The following is a 20045-nucleotide window of genomic DNA, read 5'->3' on the forward strand; positions in this document are numbered from 1 at the left end:
AGTTGCTGAGTATTACTGTAACAAGAGTTTTTTAAACAGCTTTCACACAATGCAGTTTTGTTTTACTGTTTTACTGTTTGGGGCTTGGTTATGCACTGTTGCTAGCCATGTTGCTATTCTGGACAACCAGAGGTCAAAACCCATGATGGCTCAGGTTAGAAGGTGTATATGTCAGCTAAATAAATCCTGGTCATCCAATGTTGTAGACAGAAACCTTGATTGTTATTTGTGTGTGTTTGTTAATTGTTTAACTGGATGAATCCCCTGAGTTGTACTTTTATTCCTTTAACTTTAAGTTTGAAAACTACTCTTAGATTTGACAATTAGATAAACTTTGACTTGTGCTTTACTAATGTTAATGCGACTTTTGAAAGCTTTTTTTTCAGATCATTATTCATAAAATCTATTTCAATTTTTGTTGTGGCGGAATATCACTAGAATTTTCCAATTTCAAAAAGTGTTTCCGTTCCTGGATTATGTTTATTGTCTGCTCCATCTGGCACTGGTTACATGTCCCCTTTATCCACTTTGATTCTTGATTCCCGTTCTGCACTTTATTTATTTATCTCTGCATGTCTGCATGATTACAGCCTTTGGCTTGTTATTTTGACTTGACAGCTTCTCCTAATTCTCTTTCCATTTAAAACTGCTGCTGCCCAATTCAGTCCTCACATGAAGGAGCAGACAGGTCTTCAATTCAAAAGTTCATTCTCATTTGAGCCTACTCCTCAGTTGTTCATAAGAGAATTTTTTGAAAGTGTTTCATGTGTCAACTAAAGTTTTTATCATGAATGTTTTAATATTGTTTCAGCATTGGTCCCCACTGAAACCTATTACTAGAACGTTAGAAACATTTAGACGAGAACAGGCCATTCAGCCCAACAAACCTCGCTAGTACTATCTAATTACTTAATCCAAAATAATACCAAGTTTAGTTTTGAAGGTCTCTAAGTCCTTCTGCCTACCACATGGTTTGGTAACTTTTTCCATGTGTCTGTGGTTCCCTGTGTAAAGAATCTATGGTTCTTATACCTGGAACTTTCTTCTCTCCTGGTTTGTCATCAGTCCCAGCTTTTGACTTATAGATTCTTTTAAAATGATGGACCTTCTCCTGCATTGTACCTATATGAAGCATGCTTGGCTCTCAGTGGGACTTCCAGTGTTTTTTTTTTCAGTTGTATGACATTCCTTTGCATTACAGCAAGTCGTCTTAGTGGTCACTGCTCTCTGTTCAGCAATGAAAATCGACTTTCTTAGTGAAAATGTTAGGAAAGTTTAGACTTTTCACCATGAGTTAAATCTGAATTGTAGACTCTAATAAGGTGTTTTTTCATGGCTGTTTATTTAGGTTACACAAATGAAAGAGCAAAATCAGACTTTGCAATCACTCAACTTGGAGGACAGAGTAAACCGTGCAAATTCTGTACCGTTAAAATCAGAAGAGAAAGCTGATATATCCGGTAAGTTTTCTGATTGTTCCTTTAAGATATGTGAATGTGTGAGGTCACAAGGGACCTTAAGCAGACTTGGTATAAGGTGGCCGTGAGCATATGGTGGACCCTGCAGAGTGAACAAGTGCAGAATGTTGTGTGATGAGATCACAGACTTGGAAAAAGGGATTTAAGGCCAGCAAAAAAAAAAAAATATTTAAAAATCAGGCCTAAAAAGGACAGCCTGACCCCAAGCTCCAGAGGTAGGCTTCAGCCTACACAACACCAAAATTGGAAGCTGGCATTAAAAGTTCAAAAATGCCTTGCCAGGTAGGGGAACCATGGAATCCCTGGCTAGATGAGACAAGTCAAAGCAAGTAATGTTTATTAAAAAAAATAAGAAGAAAAAAGCAAAAGGCACACAGAAAAGGGAAATAAAATTAAAAAGAAAGAAAGCAATACTTGTTATATTCAGCCAGGGTACCTTCTATGGCTTTGACTCAGATCTTTGTTTTATGTCTTCTTTGTTCATATTTGATTCTTTTGTTTGTTAATATTGTGAAATATGTTAGAAATTTGATATTACCTATTTATTGTATTAATTTGGAGTATTGTTTGGCTTCTTTGTGTATATACTGCTGTTGTTATGTACCTTGTATTTTGTGGGTGGTCCCCCGGGGGTCCACTCTAATCAATATATCTGGAGTGTCTACCACAGTCCCTGGCAGTACATTTCGATTATACTAAGGAGCTGGTGAATTTACTACTTGTGTTTTTTCTGTGCTAATGCTTTAGTGTTTACTGGATTTTTTAAACCTGAGCTTTGTTTTATGACTTTATTTTGGTTAATTGTATTGTTCTTGCTCCTACTCTGTTCAGTGCTTGTATGGACTGGGTGTTGGGCAAGGTCGTGGGGTCCAGCGGCTGTGGGGCATCTGTTGGTGAAGAAAGAGTCACGGATCTTGACTTTGCTCACTATGCTGTGATCTTCGTGGAGTCAATGGAGGCTCTGATCGGGGCGCTCAAGAGACTGAGCGAGGAGTCTGAGTGTCCTGGGCTTGCGAGTGTCCTGGTAAAAACCAACTTACAGGCCTTTAATGACCTCTTGGGCACAGTCATCAGCAATGTGTCTGTCTGCGGAGAGAGTGTCGACCTTGTCGAGAGGTTTACTTACCTTGGCAGTGACATTCATGACTCTGGTGACTCTTCCTATGAAGTCAGTAGACGGATTGGGGAGAGCATGGGGGGGTCATGAGGTCACTGGAAAGGAGCGTGTGGCGCTCCCGATATCTTTGCAAAAGGTCGAAGGTCCAAGTCTTTAGAGTCCTGGTGCTTCCTGTCTTGCTATATGGTTGCGATACATGGATGCTATCAGTGACCTGAGACGAAGACTGGACTCCTTTGGTACTGTGTCTCTTTGGAGAATCCTTGGGTACCATTGGTTTGACTTTGTGTTGAATGAACGGTTGCTCATGGAGTCCCCAAATGAGGCACATTACCTGCATTGTGAGGGAGCGTAGGTTACAGCACTATGGCCATGTGGCACGTTTCCTAGAGGGTGATCCAGCTCGTAAGATCCTCATTGTTGGGGACCCGAAGTGGCTGGACCAGACCCAAAGGGTCGCCCACGTAACACCTGGGCTGCGGCAGATAGAGGGGTCATTTCTGGAGGGTGGGACTGGACCGCGTGTCTGCCTGGGGGGTTGCAAACTGGGATCCCGAGTTGTTTTGTTGTGTAGTGGGTGCGGCTACGCACTGTACCAGTGCATGCTCCCCGACTTGATTTGCCTTGTATTGGGACTTAGTTCACCTTGGATTTCTTTTCTGCCTTTTGCCCCTGTAACTTGCAGGGAATACTTGGGGTTGGTGGCAGGATGGGACTCCAGCTGCTGTAAAAAAAACTCAACACTGTTCTTCCTCCATTGGAACTAGTGTGGTGCTGAGGTGTCACCCCATTGCACGTCTGCACTCAGGTCCTAATTTTGGATTCTGAGGTGGTTTGTCATGTGGTGGGTGTGCGGCAACGCACTATGTCAGTGTGTGCTCCAATCTCTTTGTGCCTTAGGACTCTTCAGAGCTGCATAGTGTAACAGTTGTCTTCTGCTCATCTCCATCTTTCTTACTTGCAGGATTCTGTTATTGCTATAATATCACAGTTTTGTTCGGCTACATACAACTCCAACTTTTACTTTTGATACTTAATAATACATTTTATTCTAGCATTAAGGCAAGCTATTTTTAATGTGTTACTTATTTTACTTCTGCATTTAAACTTTGGATAAGAAGTTACTTTACTGTTATTACACAAATTTATTTGTCCCCTCATGTACAGTTCTAAACCTGGCCGGTCCTAAACCGCATGCTTCCCATTCACTTATTTAAACAATCCCTATCCTAACCTACTCATACACCTCCCCAACATATTGGTGCCCCTCCATTGCAAATGTAACCCTTCACAGTGGAACAGGTCCAATTTGCTCCAAAAGGAATCCCAATGCCCCCATAAAATGTATGTCCTTCTAGCATACACCAAGATTTGAGCCACGCATTAAGCCTTTTAATCGTCTCAGTCTTGCCAGGACTGGTGTATGGCACTGTCGGGACTTCGGAGAAGACTACACTCTTAAAAATCAAGGTGCCACTGTGGTTCTTCAGAGCGATGCCATAGGGGAATCAATTTAGCTTCCCAGAAGACCCATCCATCCACATGAAGGTTCCGGAAAGATGCTTGTTTTTTATTTAGATCCAAAACAGGCTACATACAGTAAATAACCATGAATTGATGGTAACATTATTGTGAAATATGAATGGGTCATGATTTTAAAAGGTCTCTTGCTGCATACAATAACACAAGGTCCCTGTTAGTGTCCTGCTATGTAACCTACCATATATTTAAAGATTTAGACAGATAGATAGATAGATAGATAGATAGATAGATAGATAGATAGATAGATAGGATAGATAGATAGATAGATAGATTAGATAGATAGATAGATAGATAGATAGATAGATAGATAGATAGATAGATAGATAGATACTTTATTAATCCCAAGGGGAAATTCCCATACTCCAACAGCAGCATACTGATAAAGACAATATTAAATTAAAGATTGATAACAATGCAGGAAAAAAACAGACAATAACTTTGTATAATGATAACGTTTACCCCCCTGGGTGGAACTGAAGATTGGGGGAGGAACGATCTCCTCAGTCTGTCAGTGGAGCAGGACAGTGACAGAAGTCTGTCGCTGAAGCTGCTCGATTTACATTATTTTTGCACATATTTGAGAAGTTTTTCAAAGTAAAAAAGAACCAACTTCATTTGCAAAGAACCTGTCCCAGAATGAAATGGTGCTTTGTCAAGCATTGGCTCTATGAGGAACTACAAAACCCAGTAAAGAACCACTAAGGGGGCACTAAAGAACCAATATTATTAAGAGGGTACCTTATCTATTCTGCTCCCCAGCCTAGCACCTAGCTCTTTAAATTTGGATTGCAGAACTGACAGCTTTCCCATATATATGTCAATTGTTTCAAGATGGACAATGATAACTGGATCCAACCCTGCTCTGGCCAAGACCCTATCCTCCCTTCCAGGGGTTGTCTCTGCCTGTTCACCTGGAAGGCAACACACTGTGTGAGATTCTCTGTCTCTGGAACAGACCTGCAGTTCAATCCCCCTAATCACTGAGTTCCCAACATCTAATACATATGTCTTTCTGGGAACTGTTTTTGAGATGACCCATTGTGGCTCCATCGTCCAGCTCCGCAAGGATCTGAAAACAGTTTGTTATTTACTTACTCACTTGTCTGTTTCTACTGCCACCAAGCCCCTCTCTTAACCGCTTTCAAGTTAGCCAGTAGCCACCAAACTAGACTTAAATAAATGTTTTCTTTATAAGGAAAATGAACAGGTATACCCTCAATTTCAACTAGTGCTAACTCTTAACTAAATGAATGCCATATGGTGTTTTATCCGATAATCTCTATATACTGTGTGTATATATAGTATATATATGTATATATTATATATATATATATATATAATATATATATATATATATAAAAATAAAAAAAATAAAGTTCGTCTGTCTGTCTGTATGTATGTCTGTCTGCTTTTCACAAGAGAACTACTTAACGGATTTATTTGGGTTTCCTTCTATAATTTGCTTGAACATTCCGGTTGATTTTGCGACTTCTTTCGTTGCACTAAGTATCATAGTTCGCTTGCGGAAACAATTTATTTGCGTGAATCTGAGAGAGACCGCAGCGAGCCGCTTTGCTAGCGAACGAGCAAACTACTTAATGGATTTAGATCAGGTTTTTTTTCTCAATTTTGCTTGAACGTTCTGGTTGATTTTGCGACTTCTTTTATTACGCTAAGAATCAAAGTTTGCTTGCAGGAGCGATATATTCACGCTAATCCGAGACAGCTTAGCTAGCTATACCTGTCTGTTTATTGATTTTTAAAGTTTATTCCTGTTTCACTACTATGCAGTGGAAGCCATGGGGGACAGCTAATTTTTTAAATACCTTAACTTCTTCCCATCATGGAATCGCTGTTACTTTTAATTGTTTCGTTGCTATGCCACCAGTTATTTACTTACATACTTGTCAAGTTTTTAGAAGCAAATTATTATTTCAATTTACTCTCACACCACAGGAACACAAACACTCCGCACTTCTTCTCCTGATTCCACTCATAACATCAGCACACCGTACATCTCAGTATCCAATCTGAATGTGTAGCTACCTCACTTTGAGATTTTTGAGCTATTTAGGACTGTTTTCCCTACTCTGGGACAGTTGATATACATGGGCACAGGAGTCAAGCAGTAAATTGCACATAATCTCTTTTAGATTTGTCCAAATCTCGGATGAATCAGGATCTGTGCAAGGTGACATTTATACATTTGGGCTGATGACATCACTGTCACGCCATCCCAGTGCATCATTGAATGCATTACTATGGTAACTGGTGATGCAAAACTGTTATTTATAAGAACATTATAAGAACAAACTGGTGTTAAAATAACATGAAAAATAAACAACTTTTAAAAAAAACTCTTCAAACAAACATTAATGTCAAAAATGGGTTTTGGATTAAAAGCAAACCCCTCAAAAAAAAAGATATATAAATGATTTTTTTGGGCTAAAGGAAAACCCAAGCAAAAATGACATAAAGACATTGATCACAAAAAGTTGATGTGCTGCAGCCTTTCAACAGAAGACTTCTGGGTTCAAATCTCAGGCCATGATACTGTCTGTGTGTTTTTTTTCCATACCCCAAAGATGAGCATGGTAGGCTCATAAATAGATACCTCCTTGTGGTTTTGTCCTAATAGACAAATCCCCTACCAGAAAACTCCACAGCACTAAAAATAATCAATGAATAAACTAAATTTAATGGGGTGATAATTAAAGAACATAACAAAAAATTATATGACAAACATTAAATAAGTAGCAAAAATTAATAAAATAAAACAAGGAAAAACAAGCAGAATAGCAGACAACAACAACAGAAAAACAACACAAAGAATAGTACCAGATAAAATTCACAGAAAGTACACAGAAGAGGACAATGACAAATCAAAATGAAAATCCTGAAAACTAACACTAGGTGACAGAACAAAAAGACAAACACATAACTCACTCACCGAACTTGAACTTTCCCTTCTCTTAACTCTACAAAAATTCTGGTAGAGCCAAGGTAGCATTAATTACAGAACTAAAGAAACAAGCATGTCATAATTTGCGGTTTTGTTATCTTCATTTTTGTTATGTTTGCCCTTTTAGATTATGAAGTAATGCTGGTTGAATATTTTTAAATGTATTTGGATATTACCAGATTGTACTGAAACAGCATATGATGTCAGCATATATAATGAAATAGAATCGAAATACGAAGAAGTTGGAAAACACAAGACAAAGTTTTAATGGGGAGTCAAACAAAACAAATAAACAAAGCCCAGGACATGAAACAATAATTATGGTGAAGAAACAGAGCGAGAAGACCAGTAACTAAAAATTCTTGTAACCAGAGTCAAGACTTTATAGAAAATCAGATTCAAGACCAAAGAGAATTTGTAAGAAGGAGCTCATTAAAGAACAATCATTTGTTGATTGAATCTACAAACCAGGAAGCTCAAAGGGGCAGACCAGTGATATCACACACTCCATGCCCCCTGTATGTCATCTCTAAAGACCAAATGGCAAATGTCTATTCTAAAGTCCCAAAATGGTGGTGTCCATATCTATCTATTATATAAAAAATTCTTGGGTCGAGACGTGATCATCTCGGAGAGACACTTTGAAGTCCCGCGAGACTACTTGCACGTCACGCCCTACTTACAAACAATTTCTTGGAGACACTTTAACATCCCACGAGCCCCAAATACTGCCCTTTTAAACCTGGCACATCCTCCCCTTATCCTGCAGTCAACCTTCATTTCCTGGCTCAGGTCCCCTATGCCCAGTCTTTGGCAATCCTGGGGCACCATGCTGAGCAGCACACGTCTCCTGCCGCCTACTTCTTGCCATCTGTGGGAGATACCGCATGTTGGGCTGTTCTTTCTCCCTGGCAATTGCTCAGTAGGAGTGCCCTTTCTTCATCTTCAGGCTCCCTCAGCCCTGAAGCTCACTCTCGACCACCTGCCTCTCACTCCCTGCAGCACAAGCACTATCACTATCCCTCTGTCTCTTCCATTTCAAATTTGTCTCTCCTTCGTATCTCTTTCACTCACTGGCCAGTCTATTTACTTCTTCTGCCTTGCGCCTTTTCTTTCGCATGCCAGCTATCCCTTATATGTCTCAGTGTGTGCAGCACCTCAATCGTACACCGCAGAAAGCAGATGAAGCAACTGAGACAGACTGCACCCTCACGTTACCTCACCAACCTCTTGCAGCTGCATGAGCGCACACACCCACAGAGATCGAGCCAGACATTCAATTATTTATTTAAATAAGCCATGGACCCACTGTACCACAGGGAACACAGCAATAATGGACAGTGTGGAACCAGGGACATGGCCCCAGTGAGACAGTCTTCACTGGGGAACCCTGAACAGGAGTAATTTGTTACACTTTTTTATTCTCACTTATTATATTTCTTGGTCAAAAACAAGGATATATAGTTTGTAGTTTTGCAAAAGAATGACCTATTTTATTTTATAAAGCTCAGTATATTTTTTCTGCAGATGATATGCCTAGGCCTGTTCCTGAGGCAGAGGTTCCAGAAGATCGTGAAAAGGTTGCATCACCACCAAAGCAGGTACCATATTCTGCTATTTTAACTTATTGAATCACGGGGAACCTGTTAAAGTTTGTTAATACATGTATCTGTAGACAAGGTCCTGCATGGGTCACTTTGATGAATGTTGATTGATTCCAGAGCCTGACCCTGCACAAGTTTATAATTAAAAATGAGTACAAGTAACTGCAGTATTAGTACAGCTATTGGTAAATTTGTTCTTAAAGGAACACACCATCCAACAATGATATTTTAATATGTTACTTACCACATATAGATAGATAGATAGATAGATAGATAGATAGATAGATAGATAGATAGATAGATAGATAGATAGATAGATAGATAGATAGATAGATAGATAGATAGATAGATAGATAGATAGATAGATAGATGAAAACAGAAACATTTCAGTACTGAAATATTTTTATTGGACCAACAGAACCAATTTTGCATTTGAACAAAAATAGGCAGGTGCATAAATGTGGGTGCTCCAAAAGGATAATCCCATCAGTATTTAGTAGAGCCTCCTTTTGCTGAATTAACAGCCTGTAGACGCCTCCTGTAGCCACTGACAAGTCCCTGAACTCTGGCTGGTGGTATTTTGAACTATTCTTCCATACAAAATGCCTCCAATTCAGTCAGGTTTGATGGCTTTCGAGTGTGGACAGCCTGCTTCAAATCAATCCATACATAGTTCTGGGGACTGGGATGGCCATTCTAGAACAATGTACTTGTGCCTCTGCTTGAATTCCTAGGTAGATTTTGAAACGGTGCTTTGGATCATCCAACCCCGTCATGACTTTAACTTTGTGACTGACTCTTGAACATTCTTGTCAAGAATCTGCTAATACTGGGAGCACTTCATATGGCCCTCAACTTTTAAAAGGTTTCCAGTATACCTGTGCCAGCCACACAGCCCCATAACACGACGGACCCTCCACCAAATTTTACAGTAGGCAGTAAGTTCTTCTCCTGGAATGCTGTGTGTTTTTTTCGCCATGCATAGCACCTCTGGTTGTGACCAAATAACTCTACCTTAGTCTCATCTGTCCACAGTATTTTTCCCCAAAATGTTTCTGACTTGTCCAGATGCATTTTTGCATACCTCTTGCGACTCTTCTTGTGGCGAGGACTCAGAAAAGGCTTTTTGCGCATCACCCTTCCACCAAGCTGTTCTGGGTACAAAGTGTGTTGGACTGTGGAATGATGTACAATGACACCATCAGCAGCCAGATGTTCTTGTAGCTCTCTGGAGGTGGTCTGTAGTTTGGCTGTGACCATTCTAACTATCCTTCATCTGTGTCTTTCAGATATTTTTCTTGGCCTACCACACACATCTTTCCTTCACAAGGACTATTCCTGTGGCCTTCCATTTACTAAGTACATTTCAGTGTGGAGACAGAGAGTTCAAAAACCTTTATGATAATTTTTTGTCCCTTCTCCTAATTCATAATGATGAATTATTTTAGTTTTTAGGTCAGTAGAGAGTTCTTTAGAAGTTTCTATGTTGCCACTCTCTAAGAGAGAACCAAGAACAAGCAGCAATTATCTCTATTAAATAATCTTTGTTATGATTGGTTGCACCTGTCTTTGTAGTTTAAGGTCGAATGAGCCAATAAAAAAAATTTTGTGCTGCACAGGTGGTCTTCAAAATAATGCAATTAAAGGGTGCCCAAACTTTTGCACATCCCATTTTTTTTACATTTTATTTTATTTCATACAACTCAATAATGCAACACTGAGAATTTTGGTCTGATAAGCATCCCCTTGTCTACATTTCTCTAGCAAAAAAATGGCATATTGCTGTGATCTTCTCTTATGAAGACAGAGCAAATTATCATGCAACCTCAGAGGGGAGCCCAAACTTTTACATTGCACTGTACATAGATTGTGACATCAGAGGTGTCCTAGCTGTCAATCAACCAGTGAGCAGAGGGAGAAAGCAAGAGAGGCATTAGGGCACAGCAGTGCCAACCCCTGGAGCAGCAGTAGAATTGCAGTCACTAGGGCCTTTAGCTGTCACCTATGCATAGATGAGTGACAATAAATAAATATATATATATACATGCTGTGGTCTGAACACACACTAGGATGGCTAAAATGGAAAAAAAAGGAAAAAGAAAACAAAACGTCTAGCTTTGCAGTAAAGAATTATTCCAACATATTGCTGTTGGTATAAACTAGCCCCCGTAGCATATCTTGATACAGTTCTGCTGAATATTTTGTTTGCTGAAAATCTGTCAGAGAGAGGATGTGCAGCATTGTTCATATTGGCACTCAGTTTTGTTTCCATTCTCTCCTTCGCTACAACATCCAGAGTGTTAATTCAGTGGGCCTCACTTGAAGTAATGTTACTAGCCCAGTGCAGCACAATGTAGAAAATTCCAGTGTCCATCACACAGCGGCAGAAGATGTGAAGGATGTCACTTCCCACATTAAAGGAATGCGGCCTCCTAAGAAAAAGGAGCCTGCTCTGCCCTGTCTTCTCTAGTTCCTCTGTGTTCTGAGGCCAGTCAAACCTATCATTGATGTGGACCCCCAAGTACTTGTAGTAGTGGACCACCTCTACATCCACTTGTTGAATAGTAACTAGACTCTTTAGTGCTGTGAAAGTCAATAACCAGTTCCCTGGTTTTGCTTATGTTAAGATGCAGACAATTCTCTTTTCTCTTTCCTCTGTGTCATCCCTTTATTGATACATCCCATAAGTGCAGAATCGTCTCAGACTTTCTGCAAATGACAGGACCTGATACTTTGTGCTGATGGCTTGGTAGTTAAAAAGAAAAAAAAGACTCACATGAATTTCACTTTACTTTACCCAGAAATGTGAATAATTCTAGGAGCCATTGTGCTGGTTTAAATACCATCACCCCAATGACGCAATAGTGCTGTGATTTTCTATACCCACTCCCTAGCAATCCATTGTAATAACCAAGAAATAAAATGGCAAAGCACATCCCAAAATAAAGTTACCATAAATGAAAATAATAATTAAACAAATGTATTTATTCAGAAAAACAACACATATATATGAATAGCTCCTTATTGAAAACCTCAGGAAGCAAAGAACACAGAAAAAAAGTATAGAGCATCTAGACAAAATTGTAACCTTTCTTAACTAATTATACAAACGCTCCAATTTTATGGCTCTTAGTCAGTTTCCTGTGCATTCTAGAATTCCTCAAATCGCCCCCAGAAGTAAGGGACAGGACCACTGACGCACTGCAGGCAGACATGTCACGTGCCATCATTAACAGACTTTGTGGATTAAGTTGCTCAACTGTGTCATTGTAACTAACTATCAGGACAGATGACCATCCTTAACTGGCCACACCAGTGTGGAATTAACACATCTTATAGACTGTTTTGGGTCTGCCTCCCATCCTGCTGCTGAAACTGCCAGCAGATACAGTGAGGGACAGACTCCATGCTGTTGGCCTTTGGTCAGTGTTACTTGTCAGAGGCCCTCTGTGCACACTGACCCCATGGCAGGCTACAAGATCACAACATCTATAGAAATGATCCTCTGCTTGCTAATGCCCATCATCTTGGCTAGGCACTTCTATGGTAATGGAAAAATACACTAAAAATAAAAATATTAATAAAACATTCTAAATAGTATGTGACAACATTTACAGAGAACAATGTTGCAGAAAATTTGAATGAGATGCTGACCCATGTCTAGTTTCGAGGTAAAAGGTTGTTCTACTTATTAGTCATGGCGCCCAAGAGTTGTGATACATTGCATATTTGGCAAATACAAATTAGAATTTCAGTATACTGAACATGTGACAATAAGGATCCAATAAAACCCTATAATATTTTTATCTATTTCTTTTAATCTCTTCTAATGCAGAGTAGGTGGATGATATTACAACAGCAGAAGAAGAAGATTCTGAAAATTGCACGGGTAAAATTTTCTTCTACATTTTGCTGCACAAGTACTCAAAGTTGTGTAAAGAATCAGAATCCCAATGCGGGTGCTGGAGTGCATGCACTTCATGTAGGATATGTCGCTCATTCTCATGGAAATGGCACTGTTTAGTTGTTTACAATCGGAGGGTGTGTTCCAACTACAGAGGGATCACACTCCTCAGCCTCCCTGGAAAAGTCTATTCAGGGGTCCTGGAGAGGAGGGTCCGTCGGATAGTCGAGCCTCGGATTCAGGAGGAACAGTGTGGTTTTCGTCCTGGTCGCGGAACAGTGGACCAGCTCTATACCCTTAGCAGGGTCCTGGAGGGTGCATGGGAGTTTGCCCAACCAGTCTACATGTGTTTTGTGGACTTAGAAAAGGCATTCGACCGTGTCCCTCGGGGAATCCTGTGGGGGGTACTCCGAGAGTATGGGGTACCGGCCCCCCTGATAAGGGCTGTTCAGTCCCTGTACGATTGGTGCCAGAGCTTGGTCCGCATTGCCGGCAGTAAGTCGAACCCCGTTTCCAGTGAGAGTTGGACTCCGCCAGGGCTGCCCTTTGTCACCGATTCTGTTCATAACTTTTATGGACAGAATTTCTAGGCGCAGCCAGGGTGTTGAGGGGGGTCCGGTTTGGTGGGCTCAGGATTGGGTCACTGCTTTTTGCAGATGATGTTGTCCTGTTTGCTTCATCAGGCCGTGATCTTCAGCTCTCTCTGGATCGGTTCGCAGCCGAGTGTGAAGCGGCTGGGATGAGAATCAGCACCTCCAAATCCGAGACCATGGTCCTCAGCCGGAAAAGGGTGGAGTGCCCTCTCAGGGTTGGTAGCGAGATCTTGCCCCAAGTGGAGGAGTTCAAGTATCTCGGGGTCTTGTTCACGAGTGAGGGAAGAATGGAGCGTGAGATCGACAGGCGGATCGGTGCGGCATCCGCAGTAATGCGGGCATTGCATCGGTCTGTCGTGGTGAAAAAGGAGCTGAGCCGCAAGGCGAAGCTCTCAATTTACCAGTCGATCTATGTTCCTACCCTCACCTATGGTCATGAGCTATGGGTAGTGACCGAAAGAACGAGATCGCGAATACAAGCGGCTGAAATGAGTTTCCTCCGCAGGGTGTCTGGGCTTTCCCTTAAAGATAGGGTGAGAAGCTCAGTCATCCGGGAGGGGCTCAGAGTAGAGCCGCTGCTCCTCCGCATCGAGAGGAGTCAGATGAGGTGGCTCGGGCATCTGATCAGGATGCCTCCTGGACGCCTCCCTGGTGAGGTGTTCCGGGCACGTCCAACCGGGAGAAGGCCCCGGGGAAGACCCAGGACACGCTGGAGGGACTATGTCTCTTGACTGGCCTGGGAACGCCTTGGGATTCTCCCGGAAGAGCTAGAAGAAGTGGCCGGAGAGAGGGAAGTCTGGGCATCTCTGCTCAAGCTGCTGCCCCCGCGACCCGACCTCGGATAAGCGGGAGACGATGGATGGATGGATGGATAGTTGTTTACAAAAAGATAACCATAAATATTAGAAAAAGAGAAAGTACAACTGCTGTCCAAGTCTACTGTGGATCAGTAAATGCTACTCACCACAATGTACACAAGGCCAGAGATTTAAAAAAAATGTAAAAACAATTATAATTTAGCAAATCACAAAAGAAATGTTGACCTAATTTTTACAAAGGAAATCACTTTCCTTACTAAATTCCTCGAATCTTGTGCTAAGAAGGTTCCATCATTTTTGTGTGTATGGTTGGTTACTGTCACTATTCTAACAGTGTACTGTCTGGCAAGGAGGACAGTCAAAAAGTTGTGAAAAGAACCAGGGAGATAAAATAAGTCACTGAAACTGCTGTGAACTGGCTATTTTCTTGGAATGTTAATTATTTTCTTGGAATGTTAATTATGCATGGGAATATTAGTTTATTGTTTTATAAGACATTTTTAGTCATTTGCTATTCTGCATAGTCCTGAACAGTGTCGCGATTGGTGCTGAAGACTATGCCAGCTAGTATAGGGTGCAAGAGAGGAACAAACCTTGGACTGGACACCAGTCCATTGCAGTGTCAACACACACACACATATCCACTTCAAGCATACACTAGAGCCAATTTAGGATTTCCAGTTCTCCCAACCTGCATGTTTTTGGACTGTGGGAGGAAACTGGAGCACACAGAGGAAACCCACGCAGATGCAGGAAGGACATGCTAATTCCACGCAGGTAGGACCCAAGATGCTACCACTGTGCCACCCATACATTTCTGGTGGAGTTTGTTAATTATTCCATCTTCTGGAACAAATAAAATTATTATGTCTCTGACATTTATTTACTCTTCCACAGTACCATTTGGTTTTATTCATGATTGGGATAAGACAACTTCAAAAACAATTTTGTGTGTGTGGGTATCTATCCTGTTCTGGATCCCTTCAAACTGTGATTCTGATCAATGTTCTGGTTTTGGTGTTTGAATTCTTTTTGACTTTCTCTTTTTGACAATCTTCATTGCAGCTCCAACAGGATCAATGTGTGTGCTTCGATGTTTAATGAATGATGAAGCAAATCATCAAACTCAAATTCTCACATGCAAAAATATTCAAGGTGCTTTTCCTCATCCATTTCTCACATAGGCAATACAAGTGTAGCATATTCCCCATTGTAATGACACAGCAAAGACACACATACCATCTTCTGTGTCGTTGCTGCCATCTCAACAGCAACAGAATGCAAAGAGTTTTTATCTTTAGCTTTCTTCTCTTACTCACAACACAGCAAAACTGGATATTGTTTTCTCACCATGATGATGTCTCATACTTCCACCTGGTGGAATCCCCCAGGTTTATATCTCCAGTGCAGCATAGCATTAAGTACATCCCCGGCTGTTATATTCCTTATGATTAATGGGTGTGACCCACAAATTGGCGGGGCCACCAAGACATCACTGCTGAAGGATTGTCCTCACCCTTTATATAGTATGTTAGACTTGTGATTAGATCGTTCAGAGGTTCATGGTTTGATCGAGTGTTAGCAGCATTTTCTGTAAGTGCTGTTTTGCTTTTATGGTTTTGTGGATTTGCTCTGCTCTTTTGTTTTGATTTTAGGATTTCAATTTGGAATTTTTAGCTTTGGTTTGCCAAACCTTTTGTGCCTTATTTGTGCCTTATGTTTCTTTGCCTTGCCATTTTTATTATTTTTTTATATATACTGTAAATAAATCCTTTACTCACAAAAATTCTTTGTGGGGCTTCTCCTGTTAATAGAAGAGAATTTTTGTGCATTGTTGAGCATTTAAAGTGTTTTTAATTTTAAATCTAGTTCCCCACTTTGAGCATGTGCAGACAAAAGCCTGCCTGTTAAGTTTGGTTCTGGCTGCCTGGAGTTTGTGTTTTGTGACCTGCACCCCACTTTTGCCATTTTGTATGTTGCATTTTCCTACAAATCACTTTCTTTTTATTTATCGACTTCGGGTTTTGATATACCCTTTGTGTTGGTAATTGATTTATTTTTGGTTCATTGGTTTTGACCTATGCATTGTTTGACTATCATTCATTTTTTGGTCCTTTTCTTTGTTAGGGCTCATTTATACTTCACGCTCAGAACGCATCATGGCTGCCACGCGTTCCCAGCATTCATTTGATGCGTCCTCTGAGCAGGTCCTCAGAAATTAACGCGATACATGCGTGAGTTGCAGTACCAGCAAAAAGTGTGCTAAAAGTTGGAATGTGATGTCAGAGTCTCTGGTTACTATCTACATGTGACACATCTTGCCTGAAGAAGGGGCCTGAGTTGCCTCGAAAGCTTGCATATTGTAATCTTTTTAGTTAGCCAATAAAAGGTGTCATTTTGCTTGGCGGGGCGGCACGGTGGCGCGGTGGGTAGCACTGCTGCCTCGCAGTTGGGAGATCTGGGGACCTGGGTTCGCTTCCCGGGTCCTCCCTGCGTGGAGTTTGCATGTTCTCCCCGTGTCTGCGTGGGTTTCCTCCGGGCGCTCCGGTTTCCTCCCACAGTCCAAAGACATGCAGGTTAGGTGGATTGGCGATTCTAAATTGGCCCTAGTGTGTGCTTGGTGTGTGGGTGTGTTTGTGTGTGTCCTGCGGTGGGTTGGCACCCTGCCCGGGATTGGTTCCCTGCCTTGTGCCCTGTGTTGGCTGGGATTGGCTCCAGCAGACCCCCGTGGCCCTGTGTTCGGATTCAGTGGGTTGGAAAATGGATGGATGGATTTTGCTTGGCTTTTCTCTACATTCATAATGGCTAACATAGTACAACACCCTAGTACTACATGTGACAGAAAGCTGCTTTGCGGATCCTACGAGATCAGTGTGCACGCTTCAACGTTTGATGAATGGTTCGAAGTGGGGAAGCAAAATACCGACATACAGATGCATTCATGTGCTTTTATATTCAAGCGTCGCATATTCCCGATCATGATGACACAACACAGTACATTTTAAAAGTCTCACATACCGTCTTCTGTGCAGTCTTTTTTTCTAGTGCTTCCTCCGGTACTGACAGCAGTGGCATACAGCAATAGATCGCCACACTGAACACATTAAATGTATGATATTCTAACTCTCTGCACATTTAGAATCCTTAGATTTATACTTGATATCACTTTCATGATGAAATGCATTAAAGTATGTATGTTACATTTTACAGATAAATCTGTAATTTCATTTAAATAATGAATACTGTTAATAATGACACACATGGGGGTGACACGGTGGCGGAGCGTTAGCGCTGCTGTCTTGCAGGGAGTCACATCGCTGATATTCCCTGCCTGGAGTTTGCATGTTTTCCTGCTGGGTTTCCACAGAGTTCTCCAGTTTCCTTCCAAACATATGCAGATTTGGTTACACTAAAATGATGCCAGCGTGTATGTGTGTGCTTGTATTCACTTTGCGATGAGCTGATGCCTCGATCAGGGATTGCTTCAGCCTCGTGCCCAATACTAGCTGAAATGGACAAATCCCTGGACTGATGGATTTAATCATACATCCTTTTCAGAGATATTGCGGTAAGGTGTCATCGGAGTTTAATGGGTGTTCCAGGCAATTCACAACACAGCGAAGCTGAACCTGTTCTCCCCATGATAATATCTTGCACTGCCGCCTGTTGGATTCCTCCAGATTTACGTAAAGTACGCGCACACTGTGCGCAAGTATAAACAGTACAACGCTTGCTTAGCAGGAACGTCCGCTGCCGCATACGTCGTGTTGTGTGAAGTATAAATCCGTCCTTAGTTTGCTCACCTTGATGATAGCATTACAATAGTACTCTGAAACTGCACTCAGTAAAGAGTGCTATACAAAAATTAATTAAGATATATTGATGCATTATTTTAACTTGAATTTTAATGTTGCATGTTTTCCCACCCACTTGTTCTGGAGAATGTTCCAAATAAAACTCTCAGCTCAAGTAAGTAGTTTGCTCAAATGATGAACTTCAAACCTTTATCCTTTGTCATTCTCTTGTGGCTTGCTGATCTTCCTATTCTTCTAACATCCTTTTATTTACACATAAATTCATTTCTTTCTCTTTGGTATTTCTCTTTTTTATATTATTTGTGATGCAAAAATAAGATATTATGGGTGGATTTAAAGTATGAGAGGATGCACAAACAATAATCAGAAAGTAAAATCAAAGTAGAAGTCCCAAATACTAGCTAAGGCAGGCACACCAGCTGGCCTATTCAGATAAAACAAACTAAACCATAAAAAAAAATTGAAGAACAATTAATGAATAACACAGTATTAGATATAATATAACAGACCAAGCTAACAAAAAACAGAAAATAATAACATACATAACATAAGAATCAAATGTAAAAACATATTAAATAAACACAAAAAAAACTTAAGGCAGGGCAATAGCCTTAATAATAATAATAATACATTTTATTTATACAAGTTGGTTGAAACACAACATTGCATCTATGCTGTTTTAGTCCTCTTTACACTAAAAATTAAGGTAAAGATTTAGGTCTTATGAGCTGACCCTTTATAAATTTCTGCGAGTTTTTTTTTATGGTTTGCTTTGATATTTTGCACCCAAACTGGGTATTGAAGTACTGAAGAATCCAAATCTTGAAATGGCTTTATTATTTAAAACTAGACAAAGAGCCTGTTTCGACAACGTAACATGAAACAGGCACGAGTGGAATAGTAATAAGTTTAAGCACCACAAACCTTATATAGGTGTATTGAATGAATGCGTAATTAGGCCTGGAGCTGTAGTCAAAATCGCCTTTCAGGCCTCTAGAGTTTTAATCGAAGTCGCCTTTCTCTTTGAATTTTTGCGGCCGTAAATCCACCGTCTGCTGCGATGTTGGTTGAAGTCGCCTTTCTCTTTGAATTTTCGTGGCCGTAAATCCGGCACCTGCCGCGATGCCGGTCTTGTAAGGTTTTTCGGGCAGCTGCGCAGAAGGCGACTGCGCATTTGACTTCGGACAGATGTGAGTGAGTGAGTGAGTGAGTGAGTGAGTGAGTGAGTGAGTGAGTGAGTGAGTAGGATGACGAATTATATATAAGATTTATTTAAAGTTGTTAAAAATATTTTTAGTCATCTATTCCCTGATTTGCAGAAATGGGGAAGGTCATAAACCATACATTTATTGAGCTCAAATCACAATACTAAATTTGAAATTTGCTGACTGTAAAATGAAAGTAACAAAAGGAGGGCAGGAAAGAGAATAATTAAATTAAACAGTCAGAGGTCTAAGCCAGGCTGTCAAAAGTTCAATCATTAGTGTTTAGTTTCAGAGTCAAACACTCAGAGCTTGTAAAACATAACAATAGCTCGCATCTAGCTAAAAATCATTTCCCTAAATAGATACTGTATATGTAGACAAAGACTTGTATTTGAAAATAATCCACAGGCTTGGGCAATGAACTATGTTGTCATCTTAAATAGGGGCTTGGTGATAACTATAGAAGGACTCTGTTGGGCCCTTGAGCAAGGCCCTTAACCTGCAATTGCTGAGCGCTTTGAGTAGTGAGAAAAGCGCTGTATAAATGCAAAGAATTATTATAGTGAGTCCGCGGAGAGAACAACAGGATTTTAAATGAAGCTTTTCATTGGGAGATTTTCAAATTTGATAGCTACTTCTCTCATCTCTATATACAGTATATAAAATTCAACTGTCAAATTTGTCTGTCTGTCTGTCCCGTTTTCATGAGAGAACTACTTAACTGGTTTAGATCGTGTTTTTTTCTATAATTTGCTTGAACATTCTGGTTGATTTTGCTACTTCTCTCATTGTGCTAAGTATCATAGTTCACTTGCAGGAGTGATATATTTGAACAAATCCGAAAGAGAGGCTACAGACCGAGTGTAGGGGGAATTGTGACGTCAGGAGTGGGGAGCCGAGCAGGGCCCTCCTCACTCACATGCCAGCCTCCATTCGAGTCGGCCTACCTCTCACCAAGTGTTTGAGTGTACCTTGCATCTGCTTAGCTAGTGATACCTGTTTGTTTA

The sequence above is a fragment of the Erpetoichthys calabaricus genome, chromosome 5 (assembly GCF_900747795.2).
Source record: "Erpetoichthys calabaricus chromosome 5, fErpCal1.3, whole genome shotgun sequence".
Classification (NCBI taxonomy): Eukaryota; Metazoa; Chordata; class Cladistia; order Polypteriformes; family Polypteridae; genus Erpetoichthys; species Erpetoichthys calabaricus.